Below are 22,776 nucleotides of genomic sequence, written 5' to 3' on the forward strand. Positions count from 1 at the left end.
GAGCAAAGAAAGTATACCTGGATGCTGCAGAGGAACAAATGATCAGCTAGCCCCACAGAGCTTTAAAAACCCCAAATGATTTGCAAACATTACACCTACACTATCATCCCTGTTGAAATGTGATCTTCTTTAGAATAAAACATGACGACGCTTCAATGCAAAAAGTTGAATGGAGATTCCAGAAGATATAGCGAAGCAGCATGTAGTTACCCAAACTAATATACAGTTAAAGGACCCAGCTTCCCATTTTATGCTAGAGAAACTCTTTTTCATTGTGAAGAGTGCTACAACTTAGTCTTGGCTTTTGTTTTTATTTTTTTGTTTGTTTGTTGTATTGTTTTGTTTTGATCAATTCCTTTTTGCCATAGAACACCATCCTTTTAGGTTCTTTTTATGGCTCTTTTATATACATTACTTTTCTCAGTCATTATCCTTTCATGTGGCCTATTCACGTAAAGAAAGTATTAATGCATTTAGCAGAAGTCCAAACTTTATTATCTTAATTCAAACAGAAACTATGTAACAAAGGACGCTGGATTGAGGTGATGTGAGTTTTACCAATTCCTCTCAGTTTTCTAGAAAATGGGAATGTTAATTTATCATGCATAACTTCCTGGGGGATTATTAATAGATGTTACAGAATGGAAATCTGCTACTATTTATTGCCACTAGGATTCCTCCAGCTACCTGTAGGAAACATTCCTTCCCATTATCTTCCACTCAAATTTATTTATTTCCAGCCCACCACATACATCTATTATTTGCTGTCTGCATCTTCTTTACAGGGAAAAATTTCCTTTTTCTCTCTTTTTTTTTTTTTTGGTACATATTTGCTTTTAATGAATCCACACTGAGTGCTTTTTGTCACCGTATAGTCTAGATTTATTTATGTATAATTTATTCTTTTACTTTTGTAGATAAACAAGGTTCAATGCTCAAAGAAGAAAGTGTGATTATGCAAGGGATATTGCTGGGATCCTAAGCACTGGCCTGGTGAGTAGGTGGCTTCCATCCAAAATGGAGCAACTAGGACATCTAGAAAAAAGAACATCATAACATCCTCAGCAGGTTTTCCATGTGTGTGTGTCCGCAATGATTTTGAGGTTGCTTCTTATCTCTAAACAGATTATTTTGAAAAGAGAATGGTGTTTTCTCTCTTGACCATGTCTACAAAACAAAGATTGATTTTCCCAGATTAGACAAAGAGAATACAATCAATGTATTCTCGACACAGTTTATCAACAGTCCAAAAATAAAAGAAGCCTTGAAATTGTTGCATTCACAAATCAAGAGCAAGACAGTAACTTACCAGCAGTTCACTGATGACCCTTAACTGCCCTGTCAGAGCTGCCACAAAGATTACCCGATAAACATAATGCCAGAGAAGGATGTCTAACTAGCTGGGAGCACCAAGACATCCCTGATAAACTCAGTGAAACCTCAGTGATGAGGTGTAGCTGGCAGGACAAAGAAACCTTGATGGACTCGGAACAAAGAAGATGTGGTAATGAATTGACCTCCAAGGAAAACAGGGGTCAGCAGGAAAACAAGAGTTCTAGGAACTGAAGTCCTATGCCCACTTATGCATCTACGCAAAAAATGGGTGTCATACTAGTAACACCTCAAATAAGTTATGTATGTAAGGGTGTGCATACAGGTAAATGGTCATAAATATGAACTTGCTTCACTAGTTAGAATTCTGTAGTAACTTGTGATGTATGGTTGCTTTACTCTTCTAATATATAGTTGCTTTCCTAGTGGTAATGTTGTGGTACTTGTAAATATATATTTGTTTTGCTAGTAGTAGTCTGTAACAAAGGAAATCATGGAAGCTAGGTCTTTGTGTCCTTGTGCATTATAGATTCTTACACACCCACAGTTGTGAAATTTGTACATCTGTGGGTCTGGTGACCCTCACAGGTTGTGGACACAACATGTCCTTATACATGTAACTTGAAATTCAAATATATAAAAAATCATCAGTAGTGAAAAAGCTAAAGCTTGAAGGACTTAGTACAAACATTTTAGAAATGCAAAGTACATGCATGAGGAGAGGAACCATACTTTTTTTCCTCATCTTTTTTCTCAATTTTAGTTACATTAGTTAGCAGAAGGTATAAGAACAGGTAAAATGTTTGCATTAGAAATAACTTCCCTAATTTGATTCTCTATGTAAATGTGAAATAAATGAACTTTGAAGCAATGAAGGAAAAGGTGGAATTTCCAAACTGGTTTTATCCCCATGATTTTAAGAGTTATTCTTGTTCCTGTTAGCTTTAAATTGTCTTTCAAGAAAATTTGTTTTAACAATCAGTGAAGAAAAAAATTGATGAGCATTTACAGCATCACCCACTCCACACTTTCTTTTTGTGAGGAGCAGATGCCACTGTTCTTCTTAAAGAGTAAATGTGAATGTACAGGTGAAAGGTTGCTTAGAAGAGCATCCAAACAGAGTATACCATCCAAACAACTGTGGGATGACTGACAGCTCTAACAAATAACCACTGACAGCCAGAACCTGGGGTGTTTGCAGGCAACATCAAAGTGTCAACAGCCTGGCAGAGCTTGTCTGTCACTCCAGAGGGAGCTAATATGTTCTGAAACTTGTGAGCTTTAAGGGGTAATGACAAGAAAGACAGTCTAGGAGGTCAGTTCCCCTGTGTGTCCCCTCATGACAAGCTGCAGGCTAAACTCCATGTTCCTGTAAGTTTTTTTTGACCGGAACTTGATGGAGGTATGAGGATGAGCAGTGACATAGAGAACTGGAATTAGTGGGTTTGTGTTTTAAGATGGTTGAATTTCACTATTTGAAAAGTAGGTATGCAGATGACCCCAGAAGTTCAGATAGCACCTGGTAATTTCTCTCTCTCTCTCTCTCTCTCTCTCTCTCCTCTCTCTCTTTCTTACATTTCATGAGAAGGTTTCTGTCAGCAGTAAGATTCCTGACATAATCAAACTGAACAAGTGATTCCTGCGTGGTCTTCAGCAGAATTGATGGATTCTGCTGGTCAGCTAGGGGCTAATTATTCTCTCCCATCCCTCACTGAAGTAAGGACTAAGTCCACTGACACAGTGCACCTGTATAGTTTTAAATAATTAAATGAGTAAATAGTCTCTGCTTTTGAATTGGCTAGGTAAAATGATCAGTAAACTGGGTTGATGGTTCATGGCTGTGGTTAAATCCACAGGAGGAGCTTATAAAGCTTCAGAGGACACCTATTCACTCAGGTATTGTTTCTGCTCCAGAAAGAAATAATGCTGAACTTCATTGGTTTCCCTCCTTTACAGGCTATGCATCAAGATGATGATGGTGAGAGAAGGTGAGTACTGTTATGGCATAGATTTCACCAGCACTGTAAGCAAGAGGTACAGTGGGAAATCATTAAATTGTTTATTATGTTTGTTGTAATGTTCACTCTGTTAAGGAAGCACTTTTGGGAAGAAGTTCTCAAGTTCCTGGGTGGTCACCAGGGAAGATATCAATCTGAGGCCAGCCACTGTTCAGCAGAAAAGTCTTGTTCAGCTATAGTTTAGAAACGTAGTCACTAGTGATGTCTCAGGGCTCAAATTTGTACCGAATTTGAGTGGGTTTTTAAAGTGAGTATCCTCAGTGATTTCAATTGCCTTAGGGTATTGTATAACTTAGCATTTGTCTACCTCTATTAATTTGTCTGAGGTTGGGATGTGATTATGCCCTTTGTTTCATCTAGTCAACTTCTTCTACAGTGTGTAGAGTTAAAGCTGATTATGGTGGTAGGCTTTGAGGTATCCAGAATAAAGAAGTGTTGTCTGCTCTCAGGGAAACATAAGTCCTGTCAATGAGATGACCAGAATGTTGACCTCTACGAGTTGCTTAGCTTCTTTAGATCAAATCTGGAGCACTGTTCTGGTTGTGCTTCATAGATATAGTCTGCATTAACATGGTATGATTGCTCTCCATTGTGGGACTATCCTGAAAGCTGCCGGAGATATTTCTCCCTGGCAAGTTTATCTCAATGATAATGTGTTGTATAAACGCATGTGCTATGAATATGTTGTGGCTTTTGAAGCTGAAGTGATAATTGGTTGTTTTGAAGTTAGCGATAATTGGTCGAATGGCTATTTAGTTGGAAATACGTACAGTATTTGTGAACATCGATGATTTTTAAACCTCAAACTCTACTTTCTGCCCAGATTTCCTGTGCCATTCTTCTTGGTATTGGTGGTGAATCTGTTCTAACTCAGCTTGTTGTCCTTTTGTTCTAACTTAGTAAAATGCATTGCAAAAAATATCTTACAGATATACTCCTGTGTTCTTTAGACACCTGCCACTGAGATCTGTTTCTTCATTCTTGTATTTCTTTATCTATCAAAACTAGCTGTAAAATGCTATGAAACCAGGCTCCTGATCAGAGGGAGAGTGTCACGGAACATTTTACTTCAGTTACTTCCATGAGACAAATGTGCCACAAACTGAAGTAATTTATCTCTGTTGCAGAGGAGAACTGGCAATTTCTTGCTGTAGACAGGAGTTGAATGAGCTGGGCAGTTGTGTTGTGCTAAAGGATCTCTTGGGAAAACTCATGCTTTGATGTTGGCAATAAAAGTCATTGCAGTACATCTGATGATAGTACATGCACCCTACTGGTGATGTGAGACTCTTGTCCAAAGACCCAGTGTGTAGCAAACTGGTCCTGCAAGGCAAACCATTTAGGGTTCACCCATTAAGGATTCACTACTAAGTAGAATCAGTTGTGTGGAAGGTGGGCATGGGTGTACTTTGCAAGCAGTTGGTAGGTAACAGAGACTGAAATGATTATCTGGCTTCTGAGGAAGCACAGATATTTAATTTCATGTGGTCAAGTTGTTGGAAGGGGTAGCAGATGGTGAAAGCTCACTGCTAAACTTGTTATAAGGGATCTAGGAGACTAGTAGGAGTTAATACAGCATGGACAGATATCCAAAAAGCTTTATACTAAGAGAAACATTGTTTTTGCTGTGTATGGCCAGAGAAAGCCAATGGGGCTAGGACTGATAATCTAGATTTTTTTTTTGCCTTAGCTTCTACAGTATTTATTGTTACCTCTGTTGTATTTTAGGTAAAAGTTGGGCCATGTGTGAGGCATGCAGTTCTAGTCAGTGTTTTTTTTCCTCCTGGTATTAACACAGGTAAAACTATTTGTGATGAAAAGTTTTTACTTGTGTAACACTTATATAAGAGGAGAGTCTTTAAAATGTGGCTATGGTATCCAAACTGTAGATGCATTTATCCTGACAGATTACTGCAACTAAAAGTAAAGTATAGGTGACACTATGTCAGATATCTTTTCAGCCAAAGAAATGTTTACATTAAAAATAAACTTGATTGGATTTTTTTGATTGGAATGATTGTTTTCTTCCTGGGGAAGATGGGTTAAACTGTACTCTACAGTAAACTCTACACTTTGGTGCCCAAATAGGGTGTATGTTAAGAGAGACCTAGTAGGAGGTCCTCCTCATCTAAGCTGTATAATTTATTGCAGTGTTTTCTTCATAATGCTAGCTGTGGCCCTGGAGCAAGACTGTTGCATCATGGAGGCTTGTGTAATAAAAAATGCTTTGTGGGAGATGTGGTGTAAGCAAAGAGCCTGGCTCACTTCAAAGAGCAGGGCTTCCAAACCACTGCTTCTGTGAGGCTGTGCTGCATCAGAGAAATGTGAAAAGTACTGATGTGAAGTCTTCTGTGGCAAGTCACACTGAAGAGATGTGTTTTGACAGTGCAAAATGAAGATGCCTGTTTAGACTGAAATAAAACATTTTCTCTAATTTCAGGATTTTAAAGTTATTTTGTATTCTTATAAAAACAAAAGCAAACAAAAAGCTGCTGAAGTGCTCAGCTTTTCCCTCTATACAATTAGACTGAGTGTTGCTTTACTGTCAGAAGTGTTCCTTTAAGTTCATTGAAATACAGTGACTGGATCTTTCTTCTCAGCACTTCAGTAGGATAGCCAGGTATTTATCTCAAACTTATTTCAACAATAGTCTAAACACATAGCGTAGAATGTTATTTATAAACATGGTTTTGATACTAGAATTTCGTTGATAACCCTTTTTAATGGATTTTGAGGATCTGTGAGGAAAACAAATTTTATTTACACATTTCTGACATTTGAACCTGAAGTATTTTTGTAAGTGTTTTGATTCATCATCTTAAGCAACCAAGAGAGAACTACTTGATCATGAAAGGATAAGGGTATACTAGCTTGGCTCCTACTATCAATACAAATATCAGTGCTATCTGCCAAATATGAAAAAAAAAACAAAACAAAACAAAACACCACAAACAAACCTATTAACCACTGTCTGTTTTGTGAATAATTCAGACAATAGGCTGCTGCTTTCAGTTGTTATTCAGTGAATGTTTCCACAAGAAAAATGATGAAGGCTGCCACTAATAGATGATGGAAAGGAATGAGTTTAGATTAAGAGTATCCTGAGTATCCTAGAGATACTCCCCTGTTTGAGATATGAAAGCACTACCTTCTTGACAATTTTATTGTTGGCATCCTGTTTAGAACTGGCAGGTGGCAGCACCTAACTGATGAAGTTTTTTGGCTTTCCACTCATTTTTAGGGAGGTACTGGGGGTATTTAAATGACTCTAGAATTTAACCCCAAGCATAACTAGTTGGCTATATGAAGCTTGACTTCTTAAATAAAATTAACCTTAGGTCTGTGCGGATTTCTTCTCCTTTTCTTTTCTATTTAATCAGTTATTAAAAGATGTAAATTCTTGCTTGAATGAATTCTACCTCAGGCTTACAAATTAAGGGACTGAAAATGAACAGATGAATGAGAACTGGCATGACAAATGGTATTTCTGTTAACTTTTTACGTTCCAGTTAACTTATCAAAATGCAGGATAAAAAATTACAGGGTACTGTACTGATGGAACTGCAGAATGAAAACTGATTGGAAAAAAGTAAGGACAAACAAGTATGTTGGATATATTAACAATATTAAAAAGTGCTTTGAGGTCAAATACTACTTTAACTGTCAGCTCAGTAGGACATTGTTTTTAGATACTGCTGAAGTTACAAAAAAAAAAAAAAGGCAAGGCATGTAATGTTCTAGGATGTTGAGACTTTAACTTTACAGGTAATTATTATGATCAGGTTAATGATGGAGAAGTTAAGTATAAGACTTCTCCAGGAAATTGCAGTGTTGTGGTATCAGGGTACGGAGCTGTGAAGGGGAACTAAGCTGTCTTATGGCTTTGCAAGGCATCCTTTCCAGCTGGAAAGATTTGGAATTACTTGAAAGAATGTGTGTTCTCTCAGGTTATTGTGCCTGAAAGATTCAGGAAGCTGTAAAGCACTGTGGGGGAGCCTCTGAGTGTCTTCTCTTCTGGTTCCTGTACAACCAGGTGGTGCTGGCTGGGAGATGCTTGGAGTGATAGGATGGATCTGTTGGTTTGGAACATATGAGTTGGGCTATTCCTGAAGAAGGAAGCCAGCTTCTCTGGCAAGCCTGTGTTTCTGCACTACCTGGGTGCTGTTCCTTTTGATTCCTGTTATCGTGACTCTGTGACTGCTTTGCTGTGGGCTCTTTGCTCCTTAGTGTTCGAAACAGTACATGCAAAGGACTTACTCCTGAAATACTGTTCTAGTCCTACAAAACCAAAGAAATACTATGAGTAACTATCTTCCTAGTCTTCTCCCTCACAGCCTTGAGGTCACTTATTCTTCATGCGTATACCCAGTTTTTCTGGGGAATAAAGTGCCCATAGTCTTCTAGAGTAAAGAAGCATCTGTCCTGAAGAGATCTGTGTGTGTCATGTCTTCTGTCTGCTTTCTCAAGGATGAGCTTGAACTGTTGATGGCAAACTTTTTTGTTGCCTATGTTGTATCTGCTTTTTGGTTTGAGAGGTCTAGTTACAATGACTACGCATTTAAACTTTATACAAACAACACATTTACTTAACAACAATGAGCTCTATTAAAACCACTTTTTTGTTTAAGCACACGAGGTATTCTTTCTCCTTTGCATTTGACTTATACAGAAGCATCCTCCCAAATTTACTATATTTCTTTTAAAACCCTGTAGGTGAAAATTTTTAAATGACTATATTTCTCATTAATTGTGAAATAGCCTTAAAAATCAAAGGGCAAAGCACCTGTAAAAAAAAAAAACTTCTTAATTTTAAAACAAAATGTTTGTGCTTTTGTTAGATCTTATTCTTATCTGTCATTATCAGCTTGTCACTGTTATTTAAAAGGTGTACTACATGACGTTCTTATAATGATCATTTAAAAACAAACTTTCAATTCATTGATGGCTTAATCATCACCATAGAGTTTCTATTCTTTGTAAGTATTTTCAAAGCTGCCCAAAGGTAAGATTTGTAGAATTTTCCCTTCTCTTAATTTGGATGTGATTGCAGTGATGGGGTGTGTGTTAGGACAGAAATAGGTAGCAGCAGCTAAAAATAGTGCACCCACACCATGAATAGTAAACTATGTCAGGTTGGTCTTGGAAAAGTTGTTAGCTGCTCCCACTGAGATCACTCTTGATGATATCTCATCAAATGGTTATATGCAAATTACTTGGTGGTTACTAATGCAGGAGTATTTTGTAGATATGCAGAATTTCAGTATTTTTTTAAGGATGTCAGCTGCAAGTAAGCCTTCTGATGCCTTAATTAGGAGTGCTTGAAGCTTGATTTGTGTACTCCTGCAGAATTTTGCATGTGTCACAGCTTAAGTCTGCAGCAGTGTGACAAGACTAGTCTATTAAGTGATAGAATAGGATAAGCTGTATTTTGAGATTTTTATTCATTGAGACTGAGAATGAGTCACATCCTTCCTGTTGAAGTCTTAGTTGTGATCATCAGATTAGGGACTTTAATTTGTTGCATGGAATAGTTTTGTCACTTTTCACTACTTTTAATAACTATTTAAATAACATTGCACTCTGTTATTGTGGTTACTCTTCTTTGTAATGAAGAATCATCAGAGTTTAATTGTACATTTTATGGACTACATGAGAGAAGAAACAGCAATAGTGTCTTTTTAAAAGTAGCTTGCAAATTCTTTATTGATGTAATTAAGAAGAGCTGTGGAAAGGTTATTCTAAATAATGGCTGCAGAATGCTATCAACTTAGATTTGGAGAGAGGGATGACAGGGATTAAATACAGAAGCTGGTGTCCTTGCATACGAGACTACTTGGGCTTCACAAAGTGAGAGCAAATTAATCTCAACAAATGAGGGGCTATTGGAGGAATATTTGAAAGTGGAGTTGATGTAATAGTTTCTCTCTTGGGTCTCTGGGGGGTGAGTAGCATGCTGGAATGTAGAAAGCAATAGAGGGGAGAGTGTTTCACCACTCTGGGAAAGAGGAAATTAAAGCCTCCATGTGAGATTTCTGCAGAAATGAAGTAATGGCAGAGGTTTGTACAGGTGATGTTATGACATAGGTAGTTCATGGTGTTTCTAAATGAAAAACGAGTCCTTTCATTTTAGACGGAGCAGATGTTTTAATGCTTTTCATAAGATGTGTAGAAAATCCAGTACTGTGTAATAACTTCTTCCTGTTCTGAGAGTTGTAGGAATATGGCAAGCGATTTCTTTCCTGATCATATTTGGGTATTGATGACTTGGATACAAAACATTTACTTTCTGGCTGATGGTATATGTTCATTACTCTATCTTTGCAATATTTTGATGTTAATGTTACAAGTATAGTAATGAACTGTATATAAAAAGCTTAAACATTCTGAAAATCTGGTTATGAAAACTTTCTTCCTAAATTTGGAAAACAGGTTCTTTCCCAGACAAGGAACAAAAACCTTTTGTAACATTTTTTTATTTAAAGTTATCACTTTCTCAGACACTTTTCTACCTGCTGTTAGCTGGCCTAATGCATTCTTATGGTCAAAAGACTAATTTTTACCTCCCTATGTATGTTATTGTATCATCCCTTAATTTTTTAAAATGTTTGGACAAGACCAAGGAAAAAGTGAGTCCCAGGAAGAGAAACAATTACAAAATAAGGGAACAGGTTTTTGTTACCAGCTTACAAGCAGTTAAAATGTTTTTCCACTGTGGAACAATTAATGACTAAGACTGCAGGAAATATTTAACTGAGTATTGATTTAAAACCAACATGTTGCTTGCTTAAGTACTTGCAGTCTGTTGAATGGACCTTATCTTGAGCTTAGTAGAGGCTTTCAGGCAACAGTGTTAATTAATCTGTATATGGCCTTTGCTTTTTTTTAAACCTCTGGGGAGGGGATCAAGATAGGGATCTTTTGGTGGATCAAAACTAGTAATATTTGGGAAATGTTAGAATAGTGGCTATGAATTTCAATGATGATTACCTATAATTATATGACAATAATGTCATTTTACCTTAAAAGCAGTAGGCTGGCATCTGCATTACTTTCAAATGCCAGTTGAAGGTCCTTTGTAGTATTTAAATGTTAAGCTGTAATCTGGATGTTCTTGAGTATGTGCTTGGCATCTGCATGAATCAGGACATTACCTAGGGACAGGGAGTGACAACAGTATTGAGGTATGTGGCTGTACTTAAGTCCTGTTTTGCTCAGCTCCTGTTTTAGGGCTTTTTCATATGGATGTGATAGCCATTATTGTAGTACAAACAGCAGAACGAGAGGCCAGTGACATGTTCCATAGCAACATCTTTGTTTTTTGAATCAAGAGGAAAAACGAGTCTCTGACTATTTTTGTATATATGCTGCTTCTCAGACCTGTAGGTGATGAAACTGCATACAGGTGGTAGAGTTTAAAGCAGTGCTGTCAAATAATGTTCTAAAAACTGCTTGCTACTGCGAGAGCAAGAAATGAGTCACCCTGATGTGATTAGCAGGGATGCATACAGACAGATCAGGGAGTGAGCAGTGTTTTCTGTTTTCCTGTCTTTTACTAAACCTTGACTTCCTTGCCTCAAATATGAAGTGTAGGGGAAAGATTCTGAAATGGGAGTCCCAGCAGACTGCAGATGTTTCCCATGTGTCCAGTCCAAGGGAAGCATCTTACTGAGAAAGATTTCTGTTCACTTCTTGTGTGTACAGACTGCCATCCTGACAAATGCCTTTTTTTTTTTTCCAGGGGAGAGAAGGAATGGGTTCCCCCCCCACACACTTTTTTTCTTGTGTAATGTGGTTGTCTCCTTCCATTTTTCATTGGCTTCTTTCAAAGCATCTGAATCTTTTTTTGCACATCCTTATCTCATGCAGCTTAGCATCTACGTTCAGCTGGTAAATCAAATAGTTTCAGCCATAAACATTAAAGTTCTGATGACAAACATTAATTCTAGTTTACACAAAAATCTAAAAAATATGTTGAATGTAAAATTTTAATTTTGGGAAAATGTTGTCCAGTGGTGTTTGTCAAACAGATTTGTAGACTTTCTGTATCTCTCTCTTCTCAGGGTCCAGCTACATTTTAATGTTCATTGCATCTTTCATTTTGCTTTTATTTTTTATCCTCACCAGTAACAATATCAACTTGGATGAAATTGTAAAGCTAGCTAATGCTAGATTTCTACCATGTGCAGTAAATGGGCTTAGAAGGCATTGCATACCCTAAGCTACAGAAAGTTGGATTGCAATTCATGCCTTCTATAGCAATAAAATTGCTAATCACATAATAATGCTCACTTTGAAATTCACATATTGTATGCATCTGACTGATACTGGCCTAACCAGATATCTAATGATATTTACCCTTCTGCTTTCATGATTCCCAACATAGATGTGAAACTCAGAGGTCCGAAGTTGTGCAGAAATAACTCAGCTTAGTGTCAAAGTTGTATACCTCCATATCCCGTTCCCCTGAACACTTTACAAAAGAAAGGGGGGAAAAAAGACCCATGTGAGTTTCTGTAATGAGTTGTCACAGAACCAAGGGAGAAACAGTGAAATTCTGGCTTATGCTGTACCCATTTTAATCTTTCTTCTTAATAAGATGAATAGTACAATGACTCTTCCTGTTGTAATTCAACAGACATCTAATCATCTAATAAGATGAGTGCAGCTTATTAAGATGAATTAATATTAGACCAGTCGTGTCTAAATTGGGAAGTCAAGACTGAAAAACCGCAAATTATCTTTCAGAGGAAAAGCAGTTTAGCAAAAGGAAAAAAAGGACTTTTCATCATATTCCATCTTTTTTTCCAAGTACATTTATTAAAACTTCTTTTGTCCTCAACAACCCCATGAAACTAACTTGACCTAGACAGAATTGGCTTACAAAGTCAGCTACATACTTGTGTGCAATGACTTCCTGGACCACCTGCCAGGCTTGGTATTCCTATGCTGAGGAGGACTGTATAACAACCTAACTAGAAGAACAGGCTGAACATAGCTATTTTGTGATCCTAAATATTCTTTAATTCAGTAAGCCTTTTACAGATGCAGCTTAAGGGTAGAAATGTTTTTTTCGCTTTAGAGTATCCCTTTGATTTAGTGGACAATATCTAGTGTATCTTGCTTGCACAGGTTTATATAATGCTTGGGCTTTGATTCTGAAAAAAAGATGATGCTGATGGCTACTCTCTAAGACTACTTTGGTTACAAATGCAAGAAAGATAGCATATTTTATATTCATCCACAAAGATAGTACCTGTGCTTCTACCCATGCATCCATTTGTTTTCTGTCTAACTTGTGGAAATGGATATGCTGTCACATACTGAGTGATGGGGAAGGAAAAAGCCCCTTAGTAGAATGTCTGATGCCTTAAGGTCATCAGGGATTATCTTGCAAATTAGTATGGGACCAACAGTGACCCGATGTTCCAAAAATGGCAGTTCATAATTTATGCTGAATGAACAGGTATGACAAGCTTCAATAATGCAAAGGTCACTTTGCTTTTAAAATGGCAATTTACTATGAGATTCTTCTCCATCCACATGCCCCTGACACGCATAACCACAAATCTGCACATAAACACAATTTGTTTCCCACTGCAATACAGGACTCAGCAGGAAGTTAACCAAAAACTTTCTTGAAAATACACATAGGATGAAGGACTTTTATCCTTAATGCACTTTGTCTGTAGCAGGGCAGAATAGATTTTTGATTAGTCATGAAGCAAAAAGTCTATCCACACTGCTATCAGTGACCCTTTATGAAAGAAAAAGAGCCAGTTATAGCTTGTGTTAGTAATGGAGAACAAAGTAAGAAAATGTGCAGTTCAGGGCTGCCCACATGTAAATGAACATTTTAAGGCACAAGTTGCTGAAGTGTTTTATGTATCAATGAAGGATTGACTTTAAGAACTGTTGGTTCTGGGAAGCATTGGAATCTTTTTCCCTTCAGGCAGATTTCACTTTAAATAAGAACTACATCACATCTTTGTGCCCGAGGCTAGAAATTTCATAGAAGCCTTACTGGAAGTGCTTGACCATGGACTGAATGGCAGTGATGCCCTAAGCCCTGCTTCTCTGGTCATTGCTGCCTTCTCCAGGCCAGCTGTAATGCTGGGGTAGAAGGGCTTGTGCTTTCAGTTGGTGGATGATATTGGTATAAAACCCATCCTGCCCTTTCAGTGTAGAACTGGAAAAGTGAGTGGTGGGGAAAACACTAATAAAACACTAATTTATGGACAAAAATACCCACATCAATCAAAAACTCCTGGAATTTAAAAGCAAGTTCAGAAGATATTCAAAAACCTGTAGGAAGGTTAGGTGTACAGGACAATACAAGGCTCGTTACTCTGTGCATGCCAGTTTCCTGATATCTAATGCATCAGATTTAAAAATAACTTCATAATGCAGTATAAAAAGACTTTGCTGGATTGTTCATAAAATGCAGTGAAAGAAAACTATATATGTGGTTATTGAGCTATAATATGCTAACCACCTTCCAAGTAATAAAAACATGCAACTCATGTTTGCTTTGATTCCAGAGCAAGTTATCTGCTATAACTTTATAGGTGCAATTTGGCTGCTAAAGAGTTGTATAAGGAACAGATTGTTAAATGCCTTTGAAAAGATGTTAATGCTTAGCAAGCTGCTTTGAGTGTGATTTCTCTGATCTGCTGAGAGAGTAGTACAAATTGGCCTTGGTGATTCTCTAAATCATTTAATTATTGTGTTAGACTAACTCTCAGTGCAGGGGTGAGGAAACCTCGCATCTTGGTTTTAGTTTGTTTTTTCAGTCCTTTTGTTGCCATATGAGTGCAGCTAATTTTTATTGTAGGCCTGTAACTAGAGCTGGGTTTGCTTTTGGGGGTTGGGGTGATTGATTTTATCAGGTTTGTATTTTTGTAATTTTTATATAATATACTTCTCTAACTGTTAGGAGATAGAACCAATGTTCCTTTGTGGGTTCTCTGTCCTTGTGGGAGTCCTCAGGAACACCACTAATGTCCTTTAATGCCCTCAGTTGTTTCATGTCAGGAAAAAATTGCAGCTTTTCCTCCAAGTTTGTTCTGTGATCTGTCAGATTTCACAAGCTATTATATAATCTTGGCTTTTCTAGATCTATGGTTGAACAGGTAACTTCCAAAGGCAGTGTTAGAGGAACAAATATTGCTAGGTTCTTTAGAAGCTCCTGACTTACAGTACGGAACAAGTTTCAGTCATAGGGAGTTTTTTGCTCAGGTGGGTACACAATGGTAGGCAAAAATATTATTTAAATAATTACTGGTAGTCTTTTGGCTTTAGAGGATTATGTAACTCTAAAACTCTGAAGGCTGGGCTGCTTACATCTGGGGAAAAGCGTTCCACAACCAAGGGTCTCCTCTTAACTTTGTATTGTTGTGTGGTGCAAAAGCAGTTGCAGTGTTCATGAAGAAGCATATGCTAAATGCATTTTTCCAGTGCTTTGTGGTAACGGATGCTATTAGAAGTGCAGTATTTTAGAACCTATTAGGATTTTCTCCACTCTAGTATCAGGAGAGAAATAGAATAATAAAATATCCTAGTTCTGAATTTGTCAGTATTTTTTTTCCTCTGAATAGTAGCTTTTTGAGCCTTATGGTGTCTGCATGGCTGAAAGCACATGTAAAAGATGTAAGCTTACATCTGAAGTCAGAGGCTATGGGTCCAGTTCATCAAAATTGTGTCCTGCCTCAGAGCCTTCATTAGGATTTAGATGCCTTTGAAGAGCTGAAGTTGGTCCCTTTGAAAGACTTGTCTCATTTCTGCATTTATATTTTAAAGACCAAACTCATTATGGTGTTGTCATTGGTATCAATAGTAGAATGAGTAAATGCCCACAGCTGCTGTGATTGCTTGGATTCAGCAAAGGAACCCTTCCTTGCGCTTGTACTCTAACCCATACAGTGTGTGTAGAGGTGTGCTGTAAGTGCTGAACACTCCTGTGGGAGGGTTGGAGGGGGCAGACAGCCTGGCCTAACATACTGCTTTACGGCCCTGGTAGATCTGGGATGCTCTGCAGCCCTCCATTCAGAGCTAAGGTCTAAAGCTTATAATATGCTCAGCTGCTGACTGAGCCCTTTAGTCTGCATCTCATTTTGTTCAGAGTGAAAGAGATCAAAGGGAAGAGAATGGAAGTGAGGTAGAAAAGTCAGAGTGGCTTGGTGACAGGATCCATTCACAAATTACTCCAGTACCTCAGAATTAAGATAAGCTATCATTATTGTATCCTTTCTGGGGTTTTCTTTGTTAGATGCTTTGTGCCATGGCTTGTTATCTTGTGTCAACATCACTTACTGTCATTTTGGTGAGTAGTCAGTGTGGAAGCAAAAATTACACTGCAAGCTGTTAGATTGAAAACAACATAAAATTTTCTGTATTTGATGACTGCAGTGAACTCAGTTGCTTTTTCTCCCACATCCCCCTTCTGCCCTTCTTTTTTTCTCACAATCAAAGCTCTGAAAATTAGGATGAACACAGTTGTAATAAAAGAAATATAATATTCTGAAGAAAGCCTCAGGGAGATTTTCTCATGCAATTCTATGAAGCTATTGTACACAGCTTGAAATTTTAGAAAAATGTCATGTTATCATTTCACAGTAAAATGATGAAAAGCAGGTGACAAACACTTTGGTCTTTCTTCTATAACCTCCAATATACTAGAAGGAAAAGTTTTGGAAATAATGTTTATTTCTATTCTACAACAGTAAGATCTGCATTGTCTGTCTGCATGTATGCTCTTAACACGCTGCCTTCTGACATCAGTGGTCCTCTCTGTGCTATGTGTACTATTACAAAAGCAGGATGGTTTAGGTAAGAGATTTTAAGAAAGCCAAGTCTTCAAGGTCAGGTTGGATGGTAATTTCTTTACCACATCAGAATTGTAGGTTACATTATGGGCGAAGTTTACAGAAGTCAGAGGTGTTATAGTCCTTTTAAGAGTCTCCATTTTCCCAGTATCTTTCCTGGCCTTGAGTTTGGGTCCTGAGCATTAGTTACACAGGTCCATGGACTATAGGGCAGTACTGTAAACTACCTTGTGCAACTGTACTATAGGGGCTGCTGAAAGCATTCCAGCTTGCCTGACTGTAACTTGTCTGAGTCTGTTCTCTTCCATTTCAGAGATTCATTTAGCTCTCAGAACTTGGTGATATTTTAGGAAAAGTATGTAATATTTCTTGCTTGCTCTCCTGAGCAAGGACAGGATAAAGCCTCGTTGCTGTAACTCAGATTCCCAAAATATTTAAGTGACCAAATCCAATTGACATAAATTGTATTAGGTGCTTGCTTATGCTTGGTGGGCTGTCAATCTTCAGGCATCAATTCCCAGAGTCACAAGACAAGATCAGAATATCAGCCATTTCTGTCTTAAGTTTTCAGGCCCTATAAACATAAACTATTTCTCACCTCTACAGGAAATATAAATGAAGTAAACCAACTTATTCTGAAGACTGCTTGATGCAATGCTCTCCCTCCCACTCAGTTTCACCCAAGTTTAACTGGCATTATTGCAGTCACATGGAAGCTAGATGGGGGTATAAGGTAAACTTGAAAGAGCATGCCATTTAGAATATGTCAAAGACTTTGGCTTGGCATAGTTTGGATGTGCTCCTGTGTATTATTAATAGAGATATCTTTAATATCTTATGTGATCAGATTTGCAGATCCAAATCTTAATGCAAAATAGGAGAAATTGCATTTCAAATAGCTCACGACAGAAGCTTCAACACATAATACTTAATGAGATGATGGACCATTTCTGTATTCTAGGCATGAATTATACTGGCAGATGTAACTACAGGAAGGTAAGTGAAGCCATCTTGTGTTTAGAGTAAAAGTTGCGCAAGTGGTGAAGGGCAAACTGCCTATAGCCTTCTTCCTCTGAAGCATCCTCTGTAGTTTGAACAGACATTAACTACTATTCACAAACTACCTGTGGGTATTTTGAAATATTTATTACTTTCTTCCTCTTTAAAGTTAAAAGCTGCATCTGTCTACCACAAAACAACTCCTTTAAGAATAGATGTGGCTCACTACCTCTACAATAAAAGATGGTATTTAGTAGGAGATAGATGCTTGTGTCTGCAAGTAGCAATTAAATTGCTCATCCTCCTGTGCTGTGTGGGCAGTTCTTATTCCTTAATTCTTGCCCGCTCAAGTTGCTCGCTCATAGATTTAACTGTGAGGCAGTGTAAAGAAAGTATCTCTCTATTCTGAAAAAGCCTGGAACAAGCTCTTTCTTGAATGACATTTCAACATTAAAAAAACATTCAATTGGTATTTCATTGACTTGTATTTTTAAGCCCTGAATAATTCTTGACAGTAGCCAAGGACAGAAGACAAATGTGTTATGACCACCATTTTCTCTTTGGGAAAGAAAGTAGAAATGGTCAATTAACTAGTGAATAGTCCTAAGGCTTCTTTGGAGAAACAGTTTAATGACATCCTCTTTTTTTGATGATAATAAAGTGAAACCTAATTATAGTTCACTTTTAAAAAGTAGTAATGCAAGCAGGTGGAGATTTACATTTGACCCACTCTTTTCAAAGGACCTGTTAAATCCCTTCTGATTTGTTCTGGTAGGAGAGCACCTCAGCTCCAAGCTGGATAAAAGAATCTGATTTTTTTATGACTTTTAACAGTTTTTTTTCTGATAACTTCTCTCAAAGTGGGAAGGGAAATGGGTAACTTAGTTCAGTTACTGATGAAACTGAGTGTTTGGGCTCTGTAAATTTAGATTAAATATAGGTTGTCTAATATCTGGTCATAGTAGACCAATCTCTGCTACTTAACATCTGCAGCTATTGCTGCAGTAGTTGAGTGCAACATCAACCTCTGGATATGTTAAGCATGACCCTTGAAACCCTCAGTGGCGCAAGCTTCTCCAAAGGTCAGAAAAAGTTGAAACAGCAGTCTCTGCCACTAGCCCCAGGACCAGAATGAGTAGCATTAGTGGGGATGTGTTTTGCACCACTTGAGGTATGAAGGCATAAATTGTTCTGCTCTTTGTTCACCTGGAGTGTGCTGGGCTGCCTGAGGCACAGATACTTCCTGCTACAGCCATGTGTTCAGACTCTTAATCCAGTCCAAAAAGCGTGCCAATACATAGTTTTTTCTTGGATTTGGGAGGCTTATTTGATCTCTGTTCTGTCAAGTTTTGACTCTGGAAAAGATAAATGGCAATGGTGAACTTCATTCCTTTTTCCTAAAAGTCTTGCTCTTCAAATCTTTGGTGTGAGTTGTGGAAATATGGCCTGGGAGAAGTAGTCTCCATGGGTTTGTGGTTCTCTCCTCCCTTTCACTCACACTGCACAGCTGTTGTGAGATTAGAATGCTTTAGTTTTTTTTTGTTTTCTAATGTCAAACAGTAAGACGGACTCTTGTCCTCTGGCAACAGAAAAGTGTTGGATGATTTGACTTCAGAGCAGGGAGGCTTTTTTGCCCGTCAAATATCACCCTGCATATGATGTCACTCTTCTTAGTGTCGCTTGATGTTTGGGGCTGACCAATGCTATGAGCTGCTGAAGGCCAGAAACAAGTCTTCTCCTCCACACAAGCAGCTGAGGTCCTTCTCCTGCCTGGCCTTTTAAGTTGGAGTGCGGTGAGCAGCACTCTTCACAGTCTTCTCAGAAGTCCAGTACAGTCAGAAGAATGGGAAAGGTCTGGTAAAAAATGAAGAGTTCAAGTGTTGGTGGAGAGCAAAGAGCTTTGTGGAGCTGCTGAGAGGGCTTCCCCTGAATTTGCAAATTGGAGAATCCTCATAAGTCTCTGGTGAGGAGAGTGTGGGGATCCCCCCCGTCAGGCAGGAGGGATCTGCGCTGGAGCAACTGTCCTAAGCAATTTAGTATGATTCTTTTTTCCCAGTTTGTTTTTTGGTTGTTACTGAGCTGCATTGTTTAAATTTAACTGTAAGATTAAGGGTTGAGTGCAAAATGGAGTTGTTTAGCAAGGGATGCAACATGTGCTTTCCTTTTAATGTAAAATCACAGAATTCCAAGTTATCCATAAAATCAAATCCTGTGGAAAAGCAATTTTGGAGTGGGAAATTAATTTTAATATTGTGTTATTTCCACTGTAATAGAAGATTAACAAAAAGTACCTTTGGGGGGGGAAGATTGAGACACTTTTCCTGGAAATGTCAATATAGAGTTTTATGACATTGCTATAACACTTTGGTCTTGATTGCTTCAAAATAAAAATTTGGCAATGTTCTACTTTGTAAGTCTCATGTGACACTGCTAGATTGTGATTATTTTTTTTTCAATCAGCTTTCTATATTATGTCTCTTTCCTCATCAGTATCTGGAAAAAAGTCAGATTCATTAGAAGGTAAAATTTTTGGGGTATTTGCATACAAATAAAATCTTGAGTTAAGCTCTCTCTCTATAGAGAGCATATAGATATTTCTCTGCTGTGAAGTTAGCAGACAATCTAATAGATTTGCTCTTCAATGTTTAAATAACATCTTCCTGAACATTAACACAACTGCTCTACAGACTGCATGGTGTTTCCTGAGGAGTTATGGCAGTGACTGCATGTTTCTCCATGCTAATCTATAAATTTTCTCCATGCTAATCTATAAATACGAGAACACCACACTAAGTTAAGAGAAGCTCATTTTCCTTGTGCATAGGCTATGACATCTCCAAGATTACTAGCCAAGTGCTTTGGATAGCAGATGGACTGAAACATGTACTTATTTGCTGAGGGTTTTGCAGTAGTTACATGCATCCTGTCTACTAGAATTGCTTACCCATGCACAGCTTCTGCTTACTTGTAACTGGTGCATTGTGACCAGATAAACCAGATACCAGAGTATCCAAGCCAGCTTGCTTAGCTGGTGAATAATTGACTTTTTAAAAGTATTATGCTATTAACTATAAGTTACAAAATAATAGTTTGTCAGCTCTGTTATAATGTTCTGCAAGTTCAAGCTGGTAATTATGTAAATTCTAACAACCCAAGTCATACTGCTTCACCTCAAAGGCCCTCCATATGCAGAAAGATCATAGCAGTTTACAAAGGATTTAAGCATAGACTTGGGCCTTAATCTTGTCTAGTTGAAAAATGTAGGTAATAATGGAACATGTATTGTTGACTTAAAATTGCTTATCAGGAAGTCTGTGCATTAGTGGACAAGGGCAAATCAAAGGGGGAAAAGACAAGTTGATCTTGGTTGGAAAAAATGGCCTTTGTGAATGACTATAAGGTTCCCCCCAAAAGGTGGTGGTATAGTATTTCTAAGTGGCTTTTTCACCCTGGTGGATTACCCATCCACTTTGTTTTACCATGGGCCTCTACAGCACTACCCACGTGATAGCACATTTCTTGTATAAACTGTGGGAATGTTGACATTTGGTGTCATTCCTGGTTAGAAGCTTGCTTTATTATTTTTTTGAGACATCTGGGGATAAAACTTAGAACTTCCACTGTATCTGTATCATAAATCAAACATTTTGCTGGAGGAGAATGGTGCCTTAAAAAAAAAAAAGGCATGGAGAATTCAATCAATACACTACCTAAAATATAACAGCTTGTCTGCAGTTTAAATTCTAATTCATTATTCAGTATTTGCATATTTATTATGGGGTACTGGTTTTGAGAACAATAAAGAATGAATTCATCTTTCTGGTGTTTTATAACTATGAAAATCAGAACAAAAATTTCAGTGTTTTTATGTATGTAATTTGAGCAATGTACCCACTGAGTAAGGCTTGTGGGCAATTTCTAGAGAAGCTGATTCAACTATTTTACCATGTTAGCTCACTTTCTGCAAATCTTTAATAGCAGAAGTTCTTCAGTCCCTTAATCTTATATTTCAGCAGTAGAATGCTCCACATTTCAATTTGCACTCTGAGTAGTTTGTGTAGGGGATTGAACCCTGCAGATATTACCACTGCAAGTCGGTTTTCCCATGCTCTCTGGTACTGGCAAAAGGAATTAAATGAGTGAAAATGTTTGAATGTTGTCTGTGGAAGAGATCCCTAAGACACTATTTTCCCACTAACCTAACTTTGTCCTGAAGGATAGTATGCTGGTGGAATTAACAGTTGGGTACATCTGTATTTCGGGGCCAATAGGGTTTGGTATAAGCAGTAGAAACTACTTAAGAGGTCTGCTTGTACCACATACATGTGACCACATACAAGTGAAATGAAAGTTCTAAGATTGAAGCAACTCTGATCCAAACCCTTTGGGTCCAAAGCTATGGGTTTGCCTTTAGATTGAAAGAAAAGGACTCAGATTTTTTTTATGCATCTGAGTCTACTATCTCTGAACCGATCAATTGATCAATTTCAATTTTGCATGGTAGTTCAGGTTTTCTTCTACCACATTTGGCTTTCAGCCCCGCAAGCCTCCCTTTTTCTATTAGCAATAGCCACATAATGCCTTAGATATCTATTTGTCAACATGCCTGCTAAGCAGTCTTTCAGAGGTGGCAGTTGTATTTCCAAATGACGTATCTCAGTGAAATCACAAAGCAATGCAGAGAATTGCTCTGTAATCATTGCTAACCATGTTAAAAACAACTCAGAAGTTCCATCTAATGTGTCCTGGGTAGATTTAACCAACTTGTAGTGTTTTATAAATCCTCTAACTTCATTTTTTAAAAAAAGCTTCAGGCAAACAATCTTTCCTTTGATAGAGATGGGCTTTTCTTATTGCAGTTTTTGAAACTTGCTGTGGGTTCAAGAGCTTTTTGTCCCCTCAAGCTGTCACTTAAAAAAAAGTTTATGAAACTAAACAAACAGGTTTCTGTTTAATGCTTATCTTTAATAGACTCTTTAAATTGTTTGTGATACACAAGTGGTTGAAAGTGCACCATGGCTCCATCTTCTAATGTCCCAGGCTTTTCAAAAGTATGTCATAACATCTATTCAAAACTATTTTTGAAAGCATTCAGGGGTCCTTCTCAACTTTTGCTCCTACTTATTTTTATCACAGTTTACGTAGGAGACTTAAGTTGAATGAGTTTTTCATAAACTTACTTTCTCACCAGTTTCAGTATTGGAAAGAATAGTATGTCACTGCCTTTTTTGGAGCTATTTTGAGTGATGAGGCGCAGAAAACAAAGGCACATTGATAATGTGGTGTGTCTCTGGCAATGCTGTTTGTGACTTATCTTTGTAGGGACCAGTGCAAACAATCCTGAATATTGTCACAGCAAAGCTCTACACTGAATGTCAGTCTACCTCCTGGATCTAATAAGAGGGGAGGAGAGGCAACCATATTGATAAGTAATTTTTACATAATTTTTTATTGTTTAACAATAAACATAAGTTGCAGAATCATGATTATATAGCTCATTACTGTCTATTGCTGGGGAGGACTCCTTTCCTCACTGAAGGCTTTATCTTTGGCTAGGCAGGTTGCTTCTTTTTCTGAGCTGAATTTAATAAACCCACAGAAGTAAA

General features: G+C 37.7%; 1 long non-coding RNA gene across 1 annotated transcript; it reads left to right on the forward strand.

Moving 5' to 3' along the window:
- The first annotated feature begins 3,181 nt into the window (after positions 1-3,181).
- LOC121069998 lies at positions 3,182-21,052 on the forward strand. Its single transcript, XR_005819815.1, has 4 exons — positions 3,182-3,320; positions 3,426-3,512; positions 17,133-17,167; positions 18,845-21,052. It is a non-coding gene; the product is annotated as an uncharacterized LOC121069998 (long non-coding RNA).
- Positions 21,053-22,776: the final 1,724 nt, after the last annotated feature.

This window comes from Cygnus olor, chromosome 4 (assembly GCF_009769625.2).
Source record: "Cygnus olor isolate bCygOlo1 chromosome 4, bCygOlo1.pri.v2, whole genome shotgun sequence".
Taxonomy (NCBI): Eukaryota; Metazoa; Chordata; class Aves; order Anseriformes; family Anatidae; genus Cygnus; species Cygnus olor.